The following is an 18884-nucleotide window of genomic DNA, read 5'->3' as shown; positions in this document are numbered from 1 at the left end:
TGGAAGATGTTAAAATACAGTTTATCAAGGAAAAAAGTAAATGAAAAGATACTGTGTTAAAAAAAAAAAAAGAAAAAAAAAGTCTAAAATCCTGTTAAATAATTAAGATGCTTTGGGCTTTATCAGGATTGACAGTGTTCTTGCCATAATATACATATGCAAAAACTGTAAGAAGTTTAATATTTTATAGCAAGGATAACGCCAAACCCTAAATCTACTGGCTTGTTTCTATGGTAACAAATATTGAAATATGTCTAGCCAACACTGTAGGTTCCCCCTATTTAATTTCTGTCTATGGGTTCTAGGAATTCATTAAGACTGTAGAATCCTTTTAAAATTGGTACATTCTGTTGTAAAATTCCCTAAGATTAATGTTGAACATAACTTTAAATTTTAACATAAACATTTCTTTGAAAGAGATGTCTTAGCAAGTGAGGGATTAGGGTTTTATTTCTAAGACTGTATGCTCATTGATCTGGTATTTTTGTTCTTCATTGGCAAGTTGAATTTTTTTTTCCTGTGCATGACTTAAAAATGGAGTTTCAGTCTGTGGATTCTGATGAAAATATTCAAGGCTGCTTAACTGGAACAGTCTGGCTGGGAGACAACAACAGCATGAAGTCATCACCTGCAGGATTAAATTTAGTGGTCAGAACTTCTTGGCCATAACGACTTCTTAGGGATCCTGCCCTACTCTTAACATTAAAGTGATGACTTGCATTGAGCTCAATTTTCATTTCAATTAGTTGTGCTTAACTTCTTGTTTATTACAAAGTGTTTTCTAAGCATCTGATTTAAGCTGTTTTGTGTCTGACATCTTCTGGTTGTTTTTCTTTTGAGGGCAGCCGGGCAGTGTCGGAAAGTAATCTGAAGTGTTGGCTGTGAGATTCCATTTCCCCAGTGGTAACTCAAACCACAAGCACCTAGTCCCAACAGTAAGAGGAAAATTTTGAAACTTTGAAGTGACACATTAGGTTGATGCAATATTTTGCATCTGGTTGACTAGGCAGCATTAGATGCAGCTGGAAGCATAAAGACTTCCTCCCTGCGCCTGCAGGGACTCTGGTTTCTGCTGGCATGTAGTAAAGATAATGAGGCAGCAGAAAGAAAATTTCAGAAACTGAGATTTGCACTTAACAGCTGTGTTTCAGGAGCCCGTGGTTATGGACTGTATGCATGTTTTCTCATAGGACTAATAGAATCCAAGCTTTTTTCCTCAAAGAGACTTATTATAGCTGGGGACTTGGAAATCAGATGCAGCAACCTTAACAGATGCCTCTTAGGGCAAGGACATGCAGCTGGAACCAGCGACTGAAGTACTCAATAAAAGCAGAAGATGGTGTTCAGAAAAAGTGCAGTTCATTCATGCATGTCCTTCCGGAGCAATAAGGAAGAAAGTGGGCTATTTATTGGGCAAAGGATTATCTCCACAGTCCCGTGTGAGAACGAGAGATTTCAGTGTGAGCCCGAGGCAGTGCTTCCTTCCTAGTGCTGAAGGAGCTGACAGTTCTACTTACTCCTCAGGCAGAGCCAGGCTGGAAGAAGAGGCCAGTGTATGTGCACAAGGGAATGTGAAAAGAAAACAATAGACATAAATGCTATTGAACTGGATTGTGAGAAAAATACCTTGTCACCTCACAAGTCCCAGGTAAATCTCCAAAACCGCCCGTTATGATTGTAAAAGTTGTGTAGAAAAGTAATTGAGTCAGTGTTCAGCAAAGAACTTGCTTTGGGTTGGATATGGGAGCCTTGAGAGATCCCTCCTAAGTAAACATTCCTGTCTGATCGAGGGTGTACTCTGGAGGCACAGTCCCACCACCAGAGGCTTTAACTGTTGGGTTTGAAGCCCTTTCACAGCGGGTGGCTCCAGTGACCTGACCGGTGCCCTGCTTGACTCCCTACGCACACCACACTCGCACAAGGTTTCTTTACCAGCTCAGCATGTTTTCCCATAGCACAGTCCCAGACGTCTGGATCCATAAAACAGTTTAATCATGCTGCAATAAAACAGGAACAGCTTGGAGACACCGCAACAAAGGAAACCCTGGGCTTTTATACTCTTCCAGACTGTGGACAAGATAGTCTAAGGTCTTCCTACTGGTTCATTGGCTTCTGCTGTGTCTACGAGTGTCTGGTCACCTGGCTGGTGCCACTGGTCCCTGTGCCTTTTGTTGTGCAAGGGGTCAGTGCCAGTTTGCAGCCTATTGCCTGGGTCTCCCACCACCCAGGGCACAACCTGCAACTTGCAAACCCAGCTACCTGCACTGAACGTATTCCTCAACAATGCCAGCCCTCACCTTGCTTCACCTACATGTATATTTATCTGACCCTGGCCTGAGATACTCCTTCTCCTGTGATATATGTCCTGTGGTGTTTTTTGAACCAGCATGGCCAGAGTCACCAACAAAAGTTTTTAGTCTCCTTCTGTCGTCAGTGAGTTGTATCACCATACAGTCTGAAAGCTCTTGAGAGTGTGGGCTCTTGTGCTACCCAAACTCCCTGGAGCTTGTCATACACGAAGGCGTTAAGGCTGCTGTAGGAGTTATGCCTTCATGCACCCCCCTGTCATTCAGTCAAGAACAGTGATGTCCACTCTCAGGAGTATTTTGAACTCTCCAGGCTTCATCCCAAGTCCATGGAAAGACTTTTGATCTCTGCAATGAGCTTTACCCAAGGGGCCAATTTAAATGATAAGAGCATATTCTTGTTACTCTCAAATGGTACTTTTCTGCAGGGCTGTTTTTTTTTCTTCTTCTTTTTTTGTTTTAATGATGAAGCTTCCCTTTTTACTGAAAAAGGAAAGAAAACAACCTCCAATCTTACAACTACAAGGTGAAACTTGTCTTTTCAGGACGGAGATGTGAAGGATCTGTATGCATTTGTAGAGTGCCCAGTTGCATTTTTAGAGTGCAGTGAGGGTTGTGCCCGAGGTGGAAGTCTTTTTTATTTATTTTTTTAAAATCTAAGCACAAATTCTGAACAAAACTTTCTGAAGGAAACTGACTCAAGACTTGCTAGAAACAAGTCAAAAAATACTGCTCATTCATTTCTTGGGTTGAATGTGAAACTTGGTGAAACCATGGATGTGCTCTGGCCCAAACTTGAAGTTGTGTCAGAGGAAGTTTAGGTTGGATTTTAGAGTCTTCACCCAGAGGGTGGTTGGGCACTGCAACAGGCTCCCCAGGGAAGTGGTCACAGCACCAAGCCTGACAGAGTTCAAGAAGAATTTGGACAATACTCTTGGGCACATGGTGTGACTCTTAAGGATTGTCTTGTGCAGGCCCAGGAGTTGGACTTGATGATCTTTGTGGGTTCCTTCCAACTTGGCGTATTCAGTGATTCTGTATATGTAACAAAATGAGCTCTGTTTTGAGGCTTTCTCACATCATAGTGATGGACTTGTCAAATTTATTTTCAGGAAAAGAGAGCAGGATTGAGAGCAGCAGTATAGATGAAGGCTATGATATTCCTGTTCCATTAGGCTTGTAACCTTTCACAGGCAGGATGAGCCTGCTCACCATAACACGGCCAGTTGGTAGCTGTTGGAAAGCTTTCATGATGGACAAATGTGTCCACACCAGTTTTTCCACTTTACTTGAAAACATCTGGTATATATCAGGGTCCTACACACTATTTTTTGAGTTTCAGAGCTGTGAAATGAAAAAGCAACTTATATTCTTCTATATCAGCTCTCACAAAATCATATGTTCTCTGTGCAATCAGACACATCAAAATATGCTTTGAGTTACTCCTACAGTTTGGAAAATACTTACCATCAGGTTTAGTTGAACTCTGTAGTAAAATCTTGCAGAGACTAAGCATGAGCTGATGGGAAGCACACATGGGGTAAGATGGCAGTGGTTGTATGGACTGCTTGGCACAAGGCAGAGTTCAAGCCATAATTGCCACTGTAAACCTTCACGGCATTCACACAGAACAGTAGTCAGTGTTCTTTTGCAGAGCTGCTAGTATTTCCTTTAACATAAGCAATCCTGTAGGAAGATGCATACCAGATGATTAAAAAGTAATAGGCAGTGTGAGTACATGCAAAGAATACCTGCTTTGTTACGGGAGCGTGTGTTTCCTGCGGGATCTACAGCCCCTTGTGAGAGGGCTTTGTAGAACTGTATTCCTTTTAAATGTCTCTGAGCATCTAGCGCTTTCCTGATGGTATGGGAAGGTGGATTTTTTTCCTGATGGGTTATTTGGAAGACTACAGTTTGAAACAGAAGGTGGATGGTACAACTCCATAATGCCTTTTATGTAATATTCACAACCATAATGTTACCAAGAGTGAATCTCCCTGCCCCATTTCCCAGCTGATTAAAAATTCAGTTTCTTGAGTCCTCTGGAGGTGAAATTTTGAGAGGTCAGGGGTGGCTCTGTTGCACTTCTTTTCTGTCCTCAATTCCCTAGCCTTATGGTGAAGTGTTTTTCTCTATGCTTCGTTCTACCGTAGTGGATAAAGACAGAAAATTTTTAGCTTAACCCTGAGGCAGCAGCTCAAACCTTGTGCTGAATTAATTAAAAAATAGTCCTGTGCCCTCTGCAGGAGCAGAGCAGTGTTTGAGAAGGGAGGGAAGGGAGGAGTGCTGTGTACTGGGAGCAGGAGGGCTGATCTTGCCAGCTGGGATCCCTGCCGTTTGCGGGAGATCCCAGCACGTAAGGGAAGCGCGTATTGTCTCTCAGGTTTGCCACACAGCCTCCAGAGCTTAAACTTGCCTGCAGCAGTCTGTAAGGGAGCCATTCCACCACCCCAGTGTTTTATTTTCTAAAATTGTTTCAACCCCCCTTTTCCTAGGGTGGGTGGGGAATACTCTTTGGAAGAGGGGCTGGGTAACAAAGTTCTGTACTTATCCTCCGTGTACACTTTGTGCAAGTTAAAAGACTTGTTCTGCCTTTCATCTTGTGTACTGTTTTCTGCAGATATTTCCTAACTTCTGCCATGACGTTTTTGCCTGGTTCTTCAGAACATTGTATGGACTGAAAGAGACTATTGTTTCTGCAAGAGCACAGGCATGTGCACATTGGCTAATCTGGTTGGTACAGGATTTCAGGAGTGGGTGTTGGACTGAGAAACAGGACTGAGATGTGTGTGCCTGTGAATTCCTGTGAGCTGTGTGCTCTCCTATTCTGTAAACAATATCACGTTTCACTTTCTAGGTTCACCATTTGTGTTTCTCCAAAAGTTGAACTCCCGTACCATGAGACGTAAACAAGGAAATGGCATACAGGAAGATTGCAAAACTTTGGTTAGCAGAAATAGAAGGTTGATTCAGTTTTCAGTCCTGCTCCTGGATAAGTGTCTTGATTATGTGGAGACTCAGAACATTTATTTTTGACAAATATCACAGATTTAAAATTGATACTTCTTTGTCTTTCTAGCTTTTTCCTTCCCCATGTTTGCCTTTCCAGTTTTGAAGTACAGGATAGGCAAACAAATAGTTTTTAGCCTGTTGTTGGGAGGAGGCAGACTTTGGCAATTGAGGTGCATCTGGCAGCTCTTGAGACACCGCAATCTGAACCTTGAATTTGCAGCAAACTCTTTCTGCAAAGCAGTTTGCATACAACACATCAGGCAACATTGGTTGAGGGGTTTTTTCTACTCATTTGGTATCACCAGGGAGCAAAGAAACTCCTAGTTTTGTTTACACCCGGCATCTTGTCAGATGAAACTCGCTGCATATTTGTTTCTGCTTTTGGGAGCATTACCTGAAAGATGATGGTTCTGGGATAACTCCAGCTTCCTGGTGGTGACCCAGATCTCTGCTGGTGATGAGATCTCTATCTCCGCTGGGCATGGAGCGAGAACAGCAGTTGTGTTTTCCACTGATAATCTGTGGGCATGTTCCCATACCGTGTTTCCAAGCTCATCTGCAACCTTGCAGCGCCTTGGCTGTTGCTGCTGGTGTGGCGGAGAAAGGCGGAATTTTCTTTCACAGTCTGGTTTCATGTAGGTCTTGTAAGAGGGTGAGGGGCAACTCCAGGGTGTTTTTGTATACTACTTTTGTATGTGTGAGACAGCATAAAAATCCTCTGAGGTTTTTTAGCAGCAGCAAGATTGTATAACTGACAATTTGCTGCATCTCCACTTTAATACAATTTCCTTGCTTGGTCAGCAATAGTCACTGCTTGTGAATGGCTCCTTGGAATTAGAGGGTGCAGCCTGGAAAGGCTGAGGCTTGCTGGTAATTTAAGAATTTATGAGGTTTTATACTGTGGTTTGTTGATGGGATTTGGCTAGTTGAGGTGCTTTTTGACGGATGCACAGAAATTCCCAGGTGTTGATAAAAGCACTTGATAGTAGCCAATCGAAGAGGATAGGGAGGAGAGATTGTGCAGTGAGGAGGCCTCAGGGATTTTTCTGGTTTCTTTCCATCTAACAACTGTCATATTTAGCAAAGAGAGTCTAGCTTCACCTATAGTCTTATATGTTTTTAGCACCACTAGACCAAACTGCTGTGTTGGCTGTCCTTGAGAGGCTTTTCTGAGGAGTCTATTGGATGCAACAGGGGTCAGCTGCCATGCTTCACAGTCACCTTACTGTTTCTCCAAGTGGTGAATGGCACCTCCTTTTTAGCAGCTCATGGGCACAGTATGGAGCACTGGAACCAGCCTTTGAAGCCACCTTTTGCTGTCCAAGACTCCTTTTGTCTTGGAGTCCTTGCTGCCATAGCCAGGAATGTTTGAGGCATGTTTCTGCTGACAGTTTTCTGCTGTGCACTCCTGAGGATTGGATGTAGGGCAGTTTGGAGGGTTCCTAGCAGTGGAACTCCCTATTTACAGTCAGCGAATTCATTAGAGCCCTGAATTATTTACCTTAAAGAATTCAAGTCCTGAATTATTTACCTTTAAGGTCTGTCTTCCTGCGTTGTGCATTTGATTGGTTGTAGACCTAAGCTCTGTTATATGCCATTATATGCTATGAATGTGTAAGGTAACATAATATCTAAGGTGGTTTCAGCTATTTGCTGTTGATTTTATTTTCATACACAAATACATTGCAACATTATAGATGATCTTTAAGATCCCTTACAACCCAAACCATTCTATGATTCCAGAACTATGTTCAGAGTGTAGCTCAGATGTAAAACAGATTTTTGCAGACCTAATTTTAAGTGTTGTGAATGCATGGACAGTTTTCAAGTCTTCCTCTTTCTGCAAGTCCCCTGCCTAGTGCCAATGGTACAGCTGTAGCTGCAAGCCCTGGGCAAATTCAACTCCCTATTCAGCATCTTGGTTTTTTTCCTGGTGTCCTATGTTTGGCCCAGATTTTTATTTATGGCACACTTCAAATCCTACTAAAGAAGTTGGTCATTTCCTCACAATCTTTACTCTGTTGACTGGTGTCAGGCTTGAGGGTTTGACAAATGATTTGGGAAGGGCCACCACTTCGTTACAGGAAGAGAGTTAAAACAAGAGGACAGAGGATCCGGAAGATCTTACAGCCTGGCCACTGAGATGTCGCCATGCTATGTAGTACTTCATGTAATGGAAATACAGTTCCCTTGTGCTGTGACTGTTGATTAGTTTTAGTTGAGAGAAGCCAGGGTTTCAGGTTGGTTAGAAACGTGTTGTTAATGGCCACTTGAGAGATGCTGGGTTTAAATGACTGACACAGTGCTGCATCAGAGCTGTGTGGCAGCTCTGCAAGGCACAGCTCATCTGCCTGGGCACTGAGAGGGTAGCAGGGAGTGTCAGGGTGGCTGCCATCCGTGCTGCTAACAGCTGTTAGAGCTGTCATGTGCTCTTACCCCACAGCCCCGATGCACGGCTCAGGTACATCCTGCATGCCAAGAGTGAAGGCAGCTGCAGCAGGCAGCACTCACCTGCTTCATTTCCCTCCATTTTGAGGGCTGAGTGCTTGATCTCATCAGTATTCCCTCTTGCAGCTGCACAGCCACCATGCAGCCCTCTGTGCCTAACCAGGTTCTTACCTGCTCCCCATCGTCCCTCCAATTTTCTGTCCCTGTTAAGTGAAATTTCTTGGTTTGATGTGTTTTTTTCCCTGCTGATCCCTGGCATAGCTCTTGGCTACTTTCACTTGACCATAGACAGCTCCAGGCTGTGGTAGGAAGGTCACCTGGAGTGGGAGAGAACTGGTCCTTGTCCTTGCTTGGGAGGTGGCCCTGCTCTGGTTGGCAGCAGATGCCAGAGGCAATGGTCACCTCTCTTGTCCTCAGCCTTGGACTAGATCATGCTCTTTACTTAGTGTGGCATCTGGCAAAAAACAGGTTTAAACTCTCTGTTCTGGTGGTTGCCAGAATTTCATCTTTCCAGACACTTTTTTTGGGAATGGTTCAAAAACTCAAAAACGGTGACCAAAATCTTGCAGCAAAAGTTTTTGGCAAATATCCCATGTTGCCAAATGCCCAAGCCCTGAAATTCAGAAAGGGTATCGCAGCTATATCCCCCATCCTGTGCTCTCTGTCTGGGTTTAGTTTTATATGCCCTTGTGGAAGTAGGCAAGGGATGATGTACACATGATTGAGTCGCATCTTCTTAAGTGAAGGGGTTTGTTTTGTTTGCTTTCAGAGAAAGTGGTGAAATAATGACACTAATGGCATTTCCAGAACTGAAAATCCGGTTTCCTTTCCTTATGGTATGTCTTCTGGCCATTCAGAGAGATTGGGGAGGTGTGGTGGAGAGGGTTGAGGTTGTACCTTCATTTGGGTTTCTGAAGTGTGGGCTTCTTTCTTTCTTTTTTAAATGTAGAAATGTTTTCTATGGAGTGCGTATTTTAGTGCATTTGTGGAACAGCAGAAGAATTTGGCACTAAAGCTTAAACCTACTAATACGTGAAGTGAGGAGTAAACACAGACACTAAAAGACCCTTTTGAGAATTTTAAGTGGAGTCACTACTTTGATAATGTAGATGCAAAATTCAGGGAAACTTTATGATGAAGTAATCTACTGTCAATGTAATTCTGCAAGTATTATTTTTGCATCACTGCTGCAGTTACCAGTGTCATGTATTAACTGTTGAAACTGAAAGAAGTTTGTACCTTTCTTTCCCTCTGTATTTCTTCTTTTGATGGCACTGAATGTCTGCTTGGCATTGGTCCCAGTTTGCCAGGCAGGATGCCCTGGGAAGACGGCAGAGGGTATGGGCTCTGAGAGAGCTGCATTCTCCTGTGAATCTCTACGAGTGATGGGCTCTGGTACCTCATCTACCTCTCCAAATTGATATCTGTTGCTTCTCTTTGGTCAATGAGTGATTTTGTGGAAAGGACCTTTTCTTGTTTAGTGTCTTTATGGGATGAAGCAGAATACAAAGGACTTAAATATCTGCTGAGAAACTGCTATAATGCAAATAATAGATAATTGCATGCAGTTAATCAGTTTTCTCTTTTGTGTTGTTTCTCACAGAGCGATGAGGCAAGAGAGAAGTTTTTAAAAACAGAAAAATGTGATTGCATAAACGTCGTTGTTGACAGGAGGACTCGGTGGATCCAGGTAATAATGTGACACCACTTTTTATTGTGCTTTGAACACTGGCTGGCTTTCAGCCCCTTTGTCAGGGGCTGAGGAGTAGGGGAAGGTGACAAGGTATAACAAGACCCAGCGGCTGGCTGTTAATTCATTCAGACCAGGTAAGAGGGTGTGAGTGTGCACACAGCACTGGTAGCTGCTGAATAGGATAATGTTGCTGGGGCTGCAGTAGCTTCCTTCTTTCCGTCAGACTGTTGAATCTGAGGCTGGATTTTTTGTTTTGGTTTTTTTTTTATGTTTTTTAATGGGTTTGGTTTTTCCCATAGGAGATTCTCTTATTCAACCTCTTACAGCTGCTTCAGTGTAGGCAAGGAAGCTCAGTGCCTGTTTCGTGGAGGAAGGTCAAATGATTAGCTGTTCCTTCAGACTGCAGAACTCTGAATCTATGAACATTTCTCTTGAATTCCCCCTTCTAAAGGATTTCTGGATCAGAGCAGATCATTATCTGCTAAAAGACCTAGACCTAGACCTCCACTTTAGAGGAATACTGCTGGTTGTTTTCTTTGTGTGAATAAAGACAATTTCTCTTTGCGTGGTTGTAGGAAACCTAACGTGTGATGTTTAGGCATGGTACTAATATGTTTGCAACATATTTAATATGTTTGTAAAATGATAGACTTTAACATATTTGCATCCTGCTTTGTAGGAAATGTAAGTTGATAGCTAAAATGCCTCCAATGTTTTTAATAATTTTAATTATTTCCCTCACTGAAGGGAATTGAAAGATGAAGGCAGGGGGGAGTTTACGGTGTTAATTGCACTCCACATTTGTAATTGGGGCCAGATCCTACCCTGGAACTTCTTAGGCAATCCTAGTGAAGTCACCAGGCTTTTCACAAGCATTTGGTTTTCCCCACATGTATTTGATTCCAGGATAAGGACCTACAATGTGCCTTTCCATGCACTGATTTCTTGTACAGGGGAAGTTTGAAAAACTTGCATCTTTTTCAATGTACCCTCTTGGTTTCCAACGATGATTGAAGAGGTTCTGCAGTATTCTGCTTTGGCTGAGCTGTTTCTAACTGGCAAGTCCATTTTCTTTGTTAGGTGCAACGTGGGAAAAAAAGCAGCTGTAGCTCTGCATTGCTATACTCATGACCAAGAAGGATGTTTAAAAAGCACGTGAATGGGTGTGGATTTGATATTTCCTAAAGCCAGCTTCTTTTTAGTATTAAACTGCATACTCTGGGAAGATAGTTGTTGTATCAACATTGGTATAATGACACATTATTAAAAAATCAATATCCAGTCACAGAAACAAATTCTTGTGTAAGCAGTTGTGTGCTTACAGCTCTGATTTTTATGTATTTGCAAATGTAATGGCCTGCTTTTTTTTTTCTTGTAGCACTGGTAACTTGGATAAACACTGTATGTGTGACTCATTGGAGAGTGCAAACTTACTTTAAAGGGGAAAGTGTTGCATTTGCTGAATATCCTATTGCTTGCATCCCTGAATACTTACTTGCAATAGGTCATGATTAATCTTAAATTGGCCAGCCTGAGGGGAAAATTTCTGCTGATGTCCCACAGGTGCTTCAGAAATAAACAGAATGATGGAAATGCTTTAAAAACATAAATAGTATTTAGAATTCATAAAATCGTAAAGCAAACATATGGTATGAGACCTTCTGAAATATAACACTTCAAAGCTTTTTTTATAGTTTCAGAAAGAACTTCTTTAGTTATCACAGAAAAAGTAAATATTTTCATTCCTTTTTCTTTAGTACTCTCTCATTCCATTCCTCTTTTTCCCCTTTTTGTTCTTCTTTGCTCCCCCAGAGTCTTCTTAATTTGGTGGGATGGGGGACCAACACCCAATGTACATGGAAAGCCCTACCTGGGAGCAAGAGATAACACTGCTAATTGTCCTCCTGTTGTTAGGTACATTCTTGAAGTCCTTCTGCAGTGTCTGCATGGAGTTGATGTAATCCGAATTGAACAGACCCTGTGCGCATGTGTGCGTGAGCGAGATGCGATGGGCACTGCAGCAGCTCCTGGACTAGTCAAGAACACACTTATTTTTTAATGTGATACCCCAAGTATCAGTGATGCGGGATGCAATCACTCTGTGTGTGTGTGTGTGTGTGTGTGTGTAAGCTCACAGAGGACAGCACAACGCAGCATCCGTGCTATTCCGCCACACCTTTGGTGGGGCAGCTGCAGTCTCCACCACTTTGAGCATCACTGGGATAGGGAGGCGAAGTTGCTGCTGGAAAGGGGGGCGAAAGAGGAAGACGGGGAGCGGAGGAGTGGGAGGCCAGGCAGGGAGCAGGGGCCCGGGAGGAAGACACAGCTCCAGAGGGAAATACTCTGTGCTTTGCAATTGCTTGTGTGGATAGAAACCAGATGGTGCGCTGGAACACCCGCTCACTTGGGCGGCGGCGGAGCCAAACATATGGTTAATGGTTAGGAGAAAGAGCTTTTCGAGCCAGGGCTTTGCTGACTGCCTCGCATTACAGATTGTTGCAGTGTGTCATTACATTGCCAAAATAAGTGCTTAATACCCGCTGCAGGCACTGGGCAGACATTTGCAGGAAGGATGCTGAGGCTCCCCGGTCAGGGCGGGAGGTTTACATCACGTACAGCCCCCTGCCACACCCCCACACTCCCTTTCCCCACTGGGAACCTTGTAAATCTCCCCATTTACAAGCCCAAATCCTACAGTAGGCAGTTTTCCCATTCTGAGTGTCTTTAATTCATTTATTTCCAACAGCATATGGTTGGTTTTGCCTTTTTTTATTCTTTTATTTTTTTTGTGGTTCTCGAACAGCCAAGTTCACTGAGACTGCAGCACTGCACTTACATGTCCAGCATCCGAAGTTCCTGCTCTGGGATCTTTGGGCAACACCAGACCCATGTTATCTAAGGAACTGCTGAGCTCATTCATCTCCTTTTCACGGCCCGCTTCCTTTTATTTTTAGCCAAATCCGTCAGGCCTGACAGGCGGGTAATTTGAGCCAGAGAAAGGGCAAAGCTCCAGGTCCTTTCCACAAAGCAATTCTTCTCCTCCCTCCTGGGAAGGCTCCAAACTTGGCCTGCTCCAGGCAGATGGATTTGTTGAGTCATGTGAGATCATTTACACAAAAACACAGTGAGGCAGTGAAAAGGAGAAAAAAAAAAAGGAAAGAAAAGAGAGAAAAAGGTGGGGGGGAAGGGGTGGGAGAGCGTGCGCTGCCGGGGCTGCTGCGAGCGTAGGAAATGTGCTGTGAGGCAGCTAGACAGAGGAATGCAGCAGATTCATTCTTGTATAAGGTAATGTCTCGTTTACAGTACAGGGTGGAGCCAGCACAGAGGAGAAATCACTTGAAAACAGATTACTCATTTAAAACAAAAATTCTCCTAAAAATAAATGATAATAATAAAAATAAAAAAACAACAGCCCAACCAACAAGCAAGCGGCGCACGCGGGCACGCAACAAAGGCGGCGTTGTTGACAGCACCGGATTACAGTAGCGGTAAACTCCGGGCTGGGAGGTTGCTGGAAAATGAGTTTGCTCCGTGATGCAACCGGAGTTTGCTTTGTCTGACCGCCAGTGCAAGTGGGGCGGTGGGGACTGGGAGCCGAGCAGTAGCAAGGCGTGCTTCGCTCCATCCAGTGGTGGTTTCAGATGGTGGGGAGGGATGGAAGGAGTGATGAAGGCTCCTGAGTGGGCAGGCTGGGCTGGGACATCATTAACAGTGAAAATGAGGGGGGATGTGCATGAAATGGGGTGGGAGAGATACCTCTTCTTGTTTTTATTTTGAGCTGGCTATGGCATCATCTTCATTGCATCAGGGAGTAAATTGCATTTATTCAGTTAAATGTGAGTTTTGTTTTCATTTGCAACCTGATCTAACCCCAGCATGTTGGGTTTGGGTTTTTTAAGTGGGTGGTAAGAGAGAACATGAAACTTGGAGCTTTTCAGATCTTGTTACATCCCAGAGAATTAGGTTGGGTTAATTTATTCAGTGTTCTAACAAGATGCGTTCAAACCTTTAAATAGATTGTATTTAAGTATTGTTAATGTAACTCCCAGTTATTCCAGTTTTCTTAGCAAGGCAATATCTGAATGTTCGTGTTTTGTTCAGTGATGGTTAAAAATCAAGAGTAGGAGCAGAAACTGAACTGGAAATGGTGGGAAACATGCAATAAAAAAAGTCCAATGCAAAGCATTTCCTAAAATGCTCAACTACAGTTATGTAACTTGGGGGAGCATGTAAACATGGGTTTGTTATTTTAACATGACCCTTTCCCCTGCTGAGTAGCACCTTTTGAAGATTCCACAGCAGTGCCTGTTGAGGTGATTTCCCCTATGAGGGGCAAGGGTTTGTCTGGAGCCTGCCTCCCCCTAATTTGACCTTGTCTTTCCCTTTTACTCCTCCTGCTTCTTTTTCACAGTTTTCATCTGAACGATGGCTTTCCCAGGCCACTTGCCCTACCAGGCTGTGCCGATGAGCCCAGCACGTTCACTGTGAGGAGGGCTTTCATTTCTTGCTCTTACGAGTTTTCTCACTTGGTGGGAACCTTTTGTCTTCCCTGTCTCTTGATCAGGCCGCCTCCTTACTTTTGTGAAGGAGCACTTGGCAACACCCCAAAACCCAGCTTGCATCCTGTACTGCACAAACACCCCGTGGGGTCCCTGCCCCTCAGCTGATGTCTGATGTGAGGATCAGCAGAAGAGGGGTAAAAGTATAAAGATGAGAATAGCCAGGTTTGGGACATAGATGGTGCGATAAGCTGTGGCTGTAGCACAGCAACTTTTAACGGGGAATGGCTGGAGATTGCTCCGAGATCCTCAAAAAGGTCCTGGAAAAGGACAGCATGGTTATTTAGTCTATTTGCGTAGTTACTGTAACTTTCTCTCCCCTCTTCCCCAAAATACTTAATTATCCCACATTTTCTGTTGCTGTGAGCAACATTTCCTGTTGTTACTCAGAGCTGCAATTCCATTTAAATTCTCACTTTGTTAAGCTAATCTCTTAGCAGTGGGTGTGGGATTTTCAAAAGAAAAGACATTTTTTCAAGAGCCAGTTTTTAAGATTTTTGTCTGAGTGGACAATTCTGCACAACTCCTTTTTTAACCCTTCACATTCGTTACTGGTTGAAAGCTCAATAGCTTCATCTCTATTTATGGCACAGAGATTTTTAATTCCCCTGCAGAGTGCCCCACTCCCCAACATCTTCTTTTTCCGTTTCAGAGATGCCACGTGTTGCTGTTTGCATCTTTACGTCAGACAACCAGCCCAACTAGGCAGGTTTCAGGAACTGTTCATGACCTGTCTATCAGGAAAATCAGCCTTATTCTTCCTTCCCCCTCTTTCACAGCCGCTCAACTTCCTCTCCTTCTAAAAGTGTGTTGTCTGTCAGATGCTATCGGCCCCTAATTCTTTTATCTCACTTCTCCTATCATTTCCATTCTTCTGTCTATGTCATGATTAGACTAGAAATTTCTCTGTTGCTGGCATCTTCCCTCCTCTCACATACTGTGGCGCTGCCTCCTTTGGGATCTGAGGAAGGATGAATGTAGAATTCACACGTGTTGTATCATGTCCGATGCTTGACATCAGTTTGCACAGGTAGAGGATGTCATCTATAGCAATTTTTCTTTTATTACTGTTTTAAGCAACTAACTCCCTCCATCCACGTTGGAGTATGAGCAGGAGGCACCCACCAAAGTTTGGTGAGGGAGGCACTGAGAACCTCCTTGTGAGGTTGCTCAGCCTCCTTATGTTGTGCCAAGGAGAGGTGCTCTGAGAGAGAGGTTTTTATATTTGACCTCAGATTATCCTCTTGACAGGATCGGATAGTGATTCTCTCCCTCAGAAAACTTAGGCAAACTTTATAGTGCTCTGCGGTGGTATCTGAAATGAATGGGGCAAGCGTTCATTTATGAGACTTAGGAAATAACCTCAAAATAAATCTCTAGCTTGACACCTTCCCCCTAGCAGAAAATCACAGAAGTTCTAGTGGTGTGGTGGCAATTTCCTCTTCCTCATGTATTCACCTAGAGGGCACCCCAGGAGAGAGGCGAGCTTTATTCTAGTCAGATTAAATTTCTGTGGAACTTTGAATCTATGTAAATTTTCTCATCTAGCAATGAATTGGTGGAGGAGTGAAACACAGGACTATTTGTGGATTTGAAACCTAGCTGTGTTCTGGATGTGGCCAAATCCCATTAACTGCTTCCATTTTCCTCCTGTCAAGCCTTCTGGATACCATCTTCTCTTACCAGCTTGTTTGTAGAATCTGTTCTGAACATCTCCCAGCCGCTCCGCTCCACTCAAAGCAAAGTAAACTCTGGAAGCAGCTATTACCTTCTTATCATCTGACTGCCATTTCTGCTAGAAAGTCTCCACTGGTCATAGACCAAACAGGCTTACCTCTCTTTCCCTTCCATTTGGTCAAGCACAGCAGAGGCTAAAGTTCTTTTGGAGCTTAAACTTTGCCTGTCGGTTTAGCGAGACATCAATCCAGACAGCACATTATGTACAAAACTGGCCTCTTGAATTCCCTTGGAGCATCCTTAGGGAACCTTGAAAATCATCTGAGAGTTTCTAGCAAGGATGTCCGAGCACCCTTTGACATTGCCTTTGCAATAGCAGGTTTTTCAAGTTTGTGTTAAAAAATAGTTGCTTTAAGGCTCCATTGACTTTTCACTGAGAGGCCATGTAACATTACTATCTGCTAATGTGATCCTTTAGTTTTTTTGCCTTTATTTCATAATAAATTAAATTGGTGTTGGCAAAAGCCTCTTCTGATCACATGCTGTAGAAATATCTTTTTTTTAACCCGTTTGCCGTCTTTGTACAATTACTGGAACCATACTATTTCTTCTTGATAAATTCATCCATGTTTAATATCTATTTGTGGGCCATATTTGGCTTTTAAGTGGATGTATCACAGCTTTTGAGGCATTTTGGTGGCTAACTAGCTGCGATTAGACACTCCAGTTACTCATGTCAGTTGTTTTCCTGTGTTCATACTGAACTCTGTTTGTTACACAAGTATTTTTAGTTGTAGACTTGTCAGATTTGTTTAAGGAAAGGAGATGTCCTCATTTTTCAGAGGAGTTTATCTGTGAGTGAGTGGAGTTATATTAATGTTTTTTTTCACTTGATCAAATTCTAAGTGGTAAGATGAAAGGCCCTCTATTACTTGCAAAAGTAAGACTTGCTTTTTCAGAATTGGAGTGATTTATCTTCTGTATCCACTTCTCTAACTGCAGCCTGTAAAGACCCTAAAGAGCTCACTAGTCAACAATTTCCTTACTGCAACCAGTGAAAAATCAGATTTAAAATGCATTTAACTGATGCTCCATTCCACATTTAATATCTCTTGATTACTGTGGTCTCAGCGTAAACAAATACATTTGATGGCTTACTGGATCATGCAAATGTTGGATGTGTTTCTCCTTCATCAGAATACTCCTTTTATCAAAGATAGCTGCTGTCATAGAGCCCCAAGCTGTTGATTAGGTAAACAGGAATGCCATATATGGAAAAATATACCAGCATCCTCAAGGTAGCTTCATACTAGCAAATAATGAGATTTCTTTTGGAAAATTCAGCTTGCTGTTTTCTGTTTGAATACTTTCTCAAAATTAATAATAAAATACTGAAAAATAAACTTGTCATGCATTCTGGGAGGAGGGCATAAATAATTAACATGTGATATCTGTCTAATTGATTCTGTGTTGATTGCTTATTGGCTTCCATGTAGTACCATGAATGGCTTTGAAGCTGCTGTGGTGGGCTTGGACTAGTCTGGACCAGCCCAGACTTATTGCTTTCTTTCTTGATGCTGTTCACTGTGGTTAATGGTGTCCAGGTGGATGGCAGAACCCAGATGGTTATGGTTAAAGAATTCTCTTTCTTGGATGCACCGCTTGGGCACGAGCATCAGTGAAACCTCTTCTGCAGCCAGTGATGATGTAGGCAGGGGGACCACATGGGCTCCTCCTGGGGAGGACATCTGGGTAGCACTGCACTGCCAAGGGTATGCATGGCACAGCCAGACCCGCTCAGCTGTGTGTTTTGAGAGCAAAAGGTTAAAAGGACAAGGGTAAACCACGGTCTAAAACAGACTCTTGCATCTGGCAGGTCTGTTCTGGAATGACACTCATTTGGTTATGCGCTCAAGTGCAGCAAGAGTTTCAGCCCTGCCCACGGACTGACAGTCACACGCTCAATGGGAAGTTATTTTTCTGCTGGGTTTTGCCCCTTGTGAGTGTTGTCATTGGAAGTAACACCAAATTAAGGTACAGAGGTTTGTGGGGCATTATGACCTGTTCACTGTTTAAAATAAAACTTCTGTGATTAATTCTCCATGGGGCAAAGGGGGAGAGGAGTTCATGCCCTAAACTCTGGAGAATTTTTAGTATTTAATGCTAATTTTAACCCTGAAGCATCAGTAAGTTAAATAGAGCTCAAAGTGCTGCATTTAGCCTTCATCAGAAAATGCTGGTTAGTATTGCTGGAGGAGTGGTGACAGCAGAGAGTTCCCATATGCATGCAGTGACACTGCTAGAAGAACTAAAGGTTGGGTTTTCCAAGCAGAAGTTAAGACACACATAAGTTGGTGACACATATTATGACACCAAATGCAGTAGGTGGCAGGAAAGACAAAGTGTCAGCTTGGTTGGGGTGGCTGCTGGTCCATGTGCTACAGTGATAAATGAAGGTCTACACCCAATACCTTGGAGGAAAAGTGACATTGAGTGGAATACCAGGTGCTTTTGTGAGGAGTGTCATCTGGGGTGATCAACACAACATAACCAGATAGGAACATTAGACACATGTATTGCAATGCCCCCATTTTAAATGCCACACTGCACATTGTGTTGTATGTTCCTATGGTATCAGGGTCTACAGGCATTGTGGCAGCCTAGGCCAGTCCCAATTACCGCTGCTTGTCCTCTTTCTTTCCCCACATTGTCCTTGGCCAGGACTTCTCCATTCCTTTTTGCACCAGCACTGGTGCTTATGAAGCTGATTGTAAGCTGCTCAGTGGGGTGAAGCCAGTCAACAACTAACTAAACCAAAGATGTAGTTGGATTTTCGTGCAACTCAGCAAAAGCATCTCTCCTCTTCATGGTCATGAACCTGGTGTTGAGGTAAAGACACAAGTAGTAGGAAAAAGGGAAAAAGCTCTATTCAGGCAATAGAGCTGTACTCTTGATCTCTACCACCCCTGTCAAACAGGATGGAAGGAGTACTTCTTTAACGGACAGTGAAGTATACACTGGAGACTTCTCTAACCCAACAGCTGATACTCTTGGACTTCAGATTCACAGTCACATAAAGTAACCTCAAAAACCTGAAAAACATACCCTTTTAAAGCATACAAGAATCTTTCCTAATGGAGAGGCAAACTGAAGAAGTGAAATTAGTGGTGTTTTCCCTTTGTCTGTTAG

At 43.1% G+C, this 18884-nt stretch overlaps 1 protein-coding gene across 7 annotated transcripts in view; it reads left to right on the top strand.

The window, feature by feature from the left end:
- BACH2 (BTB domain and CNC homolog 2) overlaps nucleotides 1-18884 on the top strand; it is a 190885-nt gene that overhangs the window by 35579 nt on the left and 136422 nt on the right. For 4 of the 7 annotated variants that reach the window (XM_071548765.1, XM_071548767.1, XM_071548761.1 and 1 more), the window contains exon 2: nucleotides 9370-9456. The gene's annotated coding sequence lies outside the window, so the exon portion shown is untranslated. Of the gene's footprint in view, nucleotides 1-8535; nucleotides 8603-9148; nucleotides 9162-9369; nucleotides 9457-12291; nucleotides 12745-18884 lie in introns of those variants that run through there. The other 3 variants (XM_071548762.1, XM_071548763.1, XM_071548766.1) reach the window with 3 other exon arrangements.

The sequence above is a fragment of the Pithys albifrons genome, chromosome 2 (assembly GCF_047495875.1).
Source record: "Pithys albifrons albifrons isolate INPA30051 chromosome 2, PitAlb_v1, whole genome shotgun sequence".
Taxonomy (NCBI): domain Eukaryota; kingdom Metazoa; phylum Chordata; class Aves; order Passeriformes; family Thamnophilidae; genus Pithys; species Pithys albifrons.
Note: the sequence above shows the minus strand (reverse complement) of the source record. Positions and strands in the feature narration are given on the sequence as shown.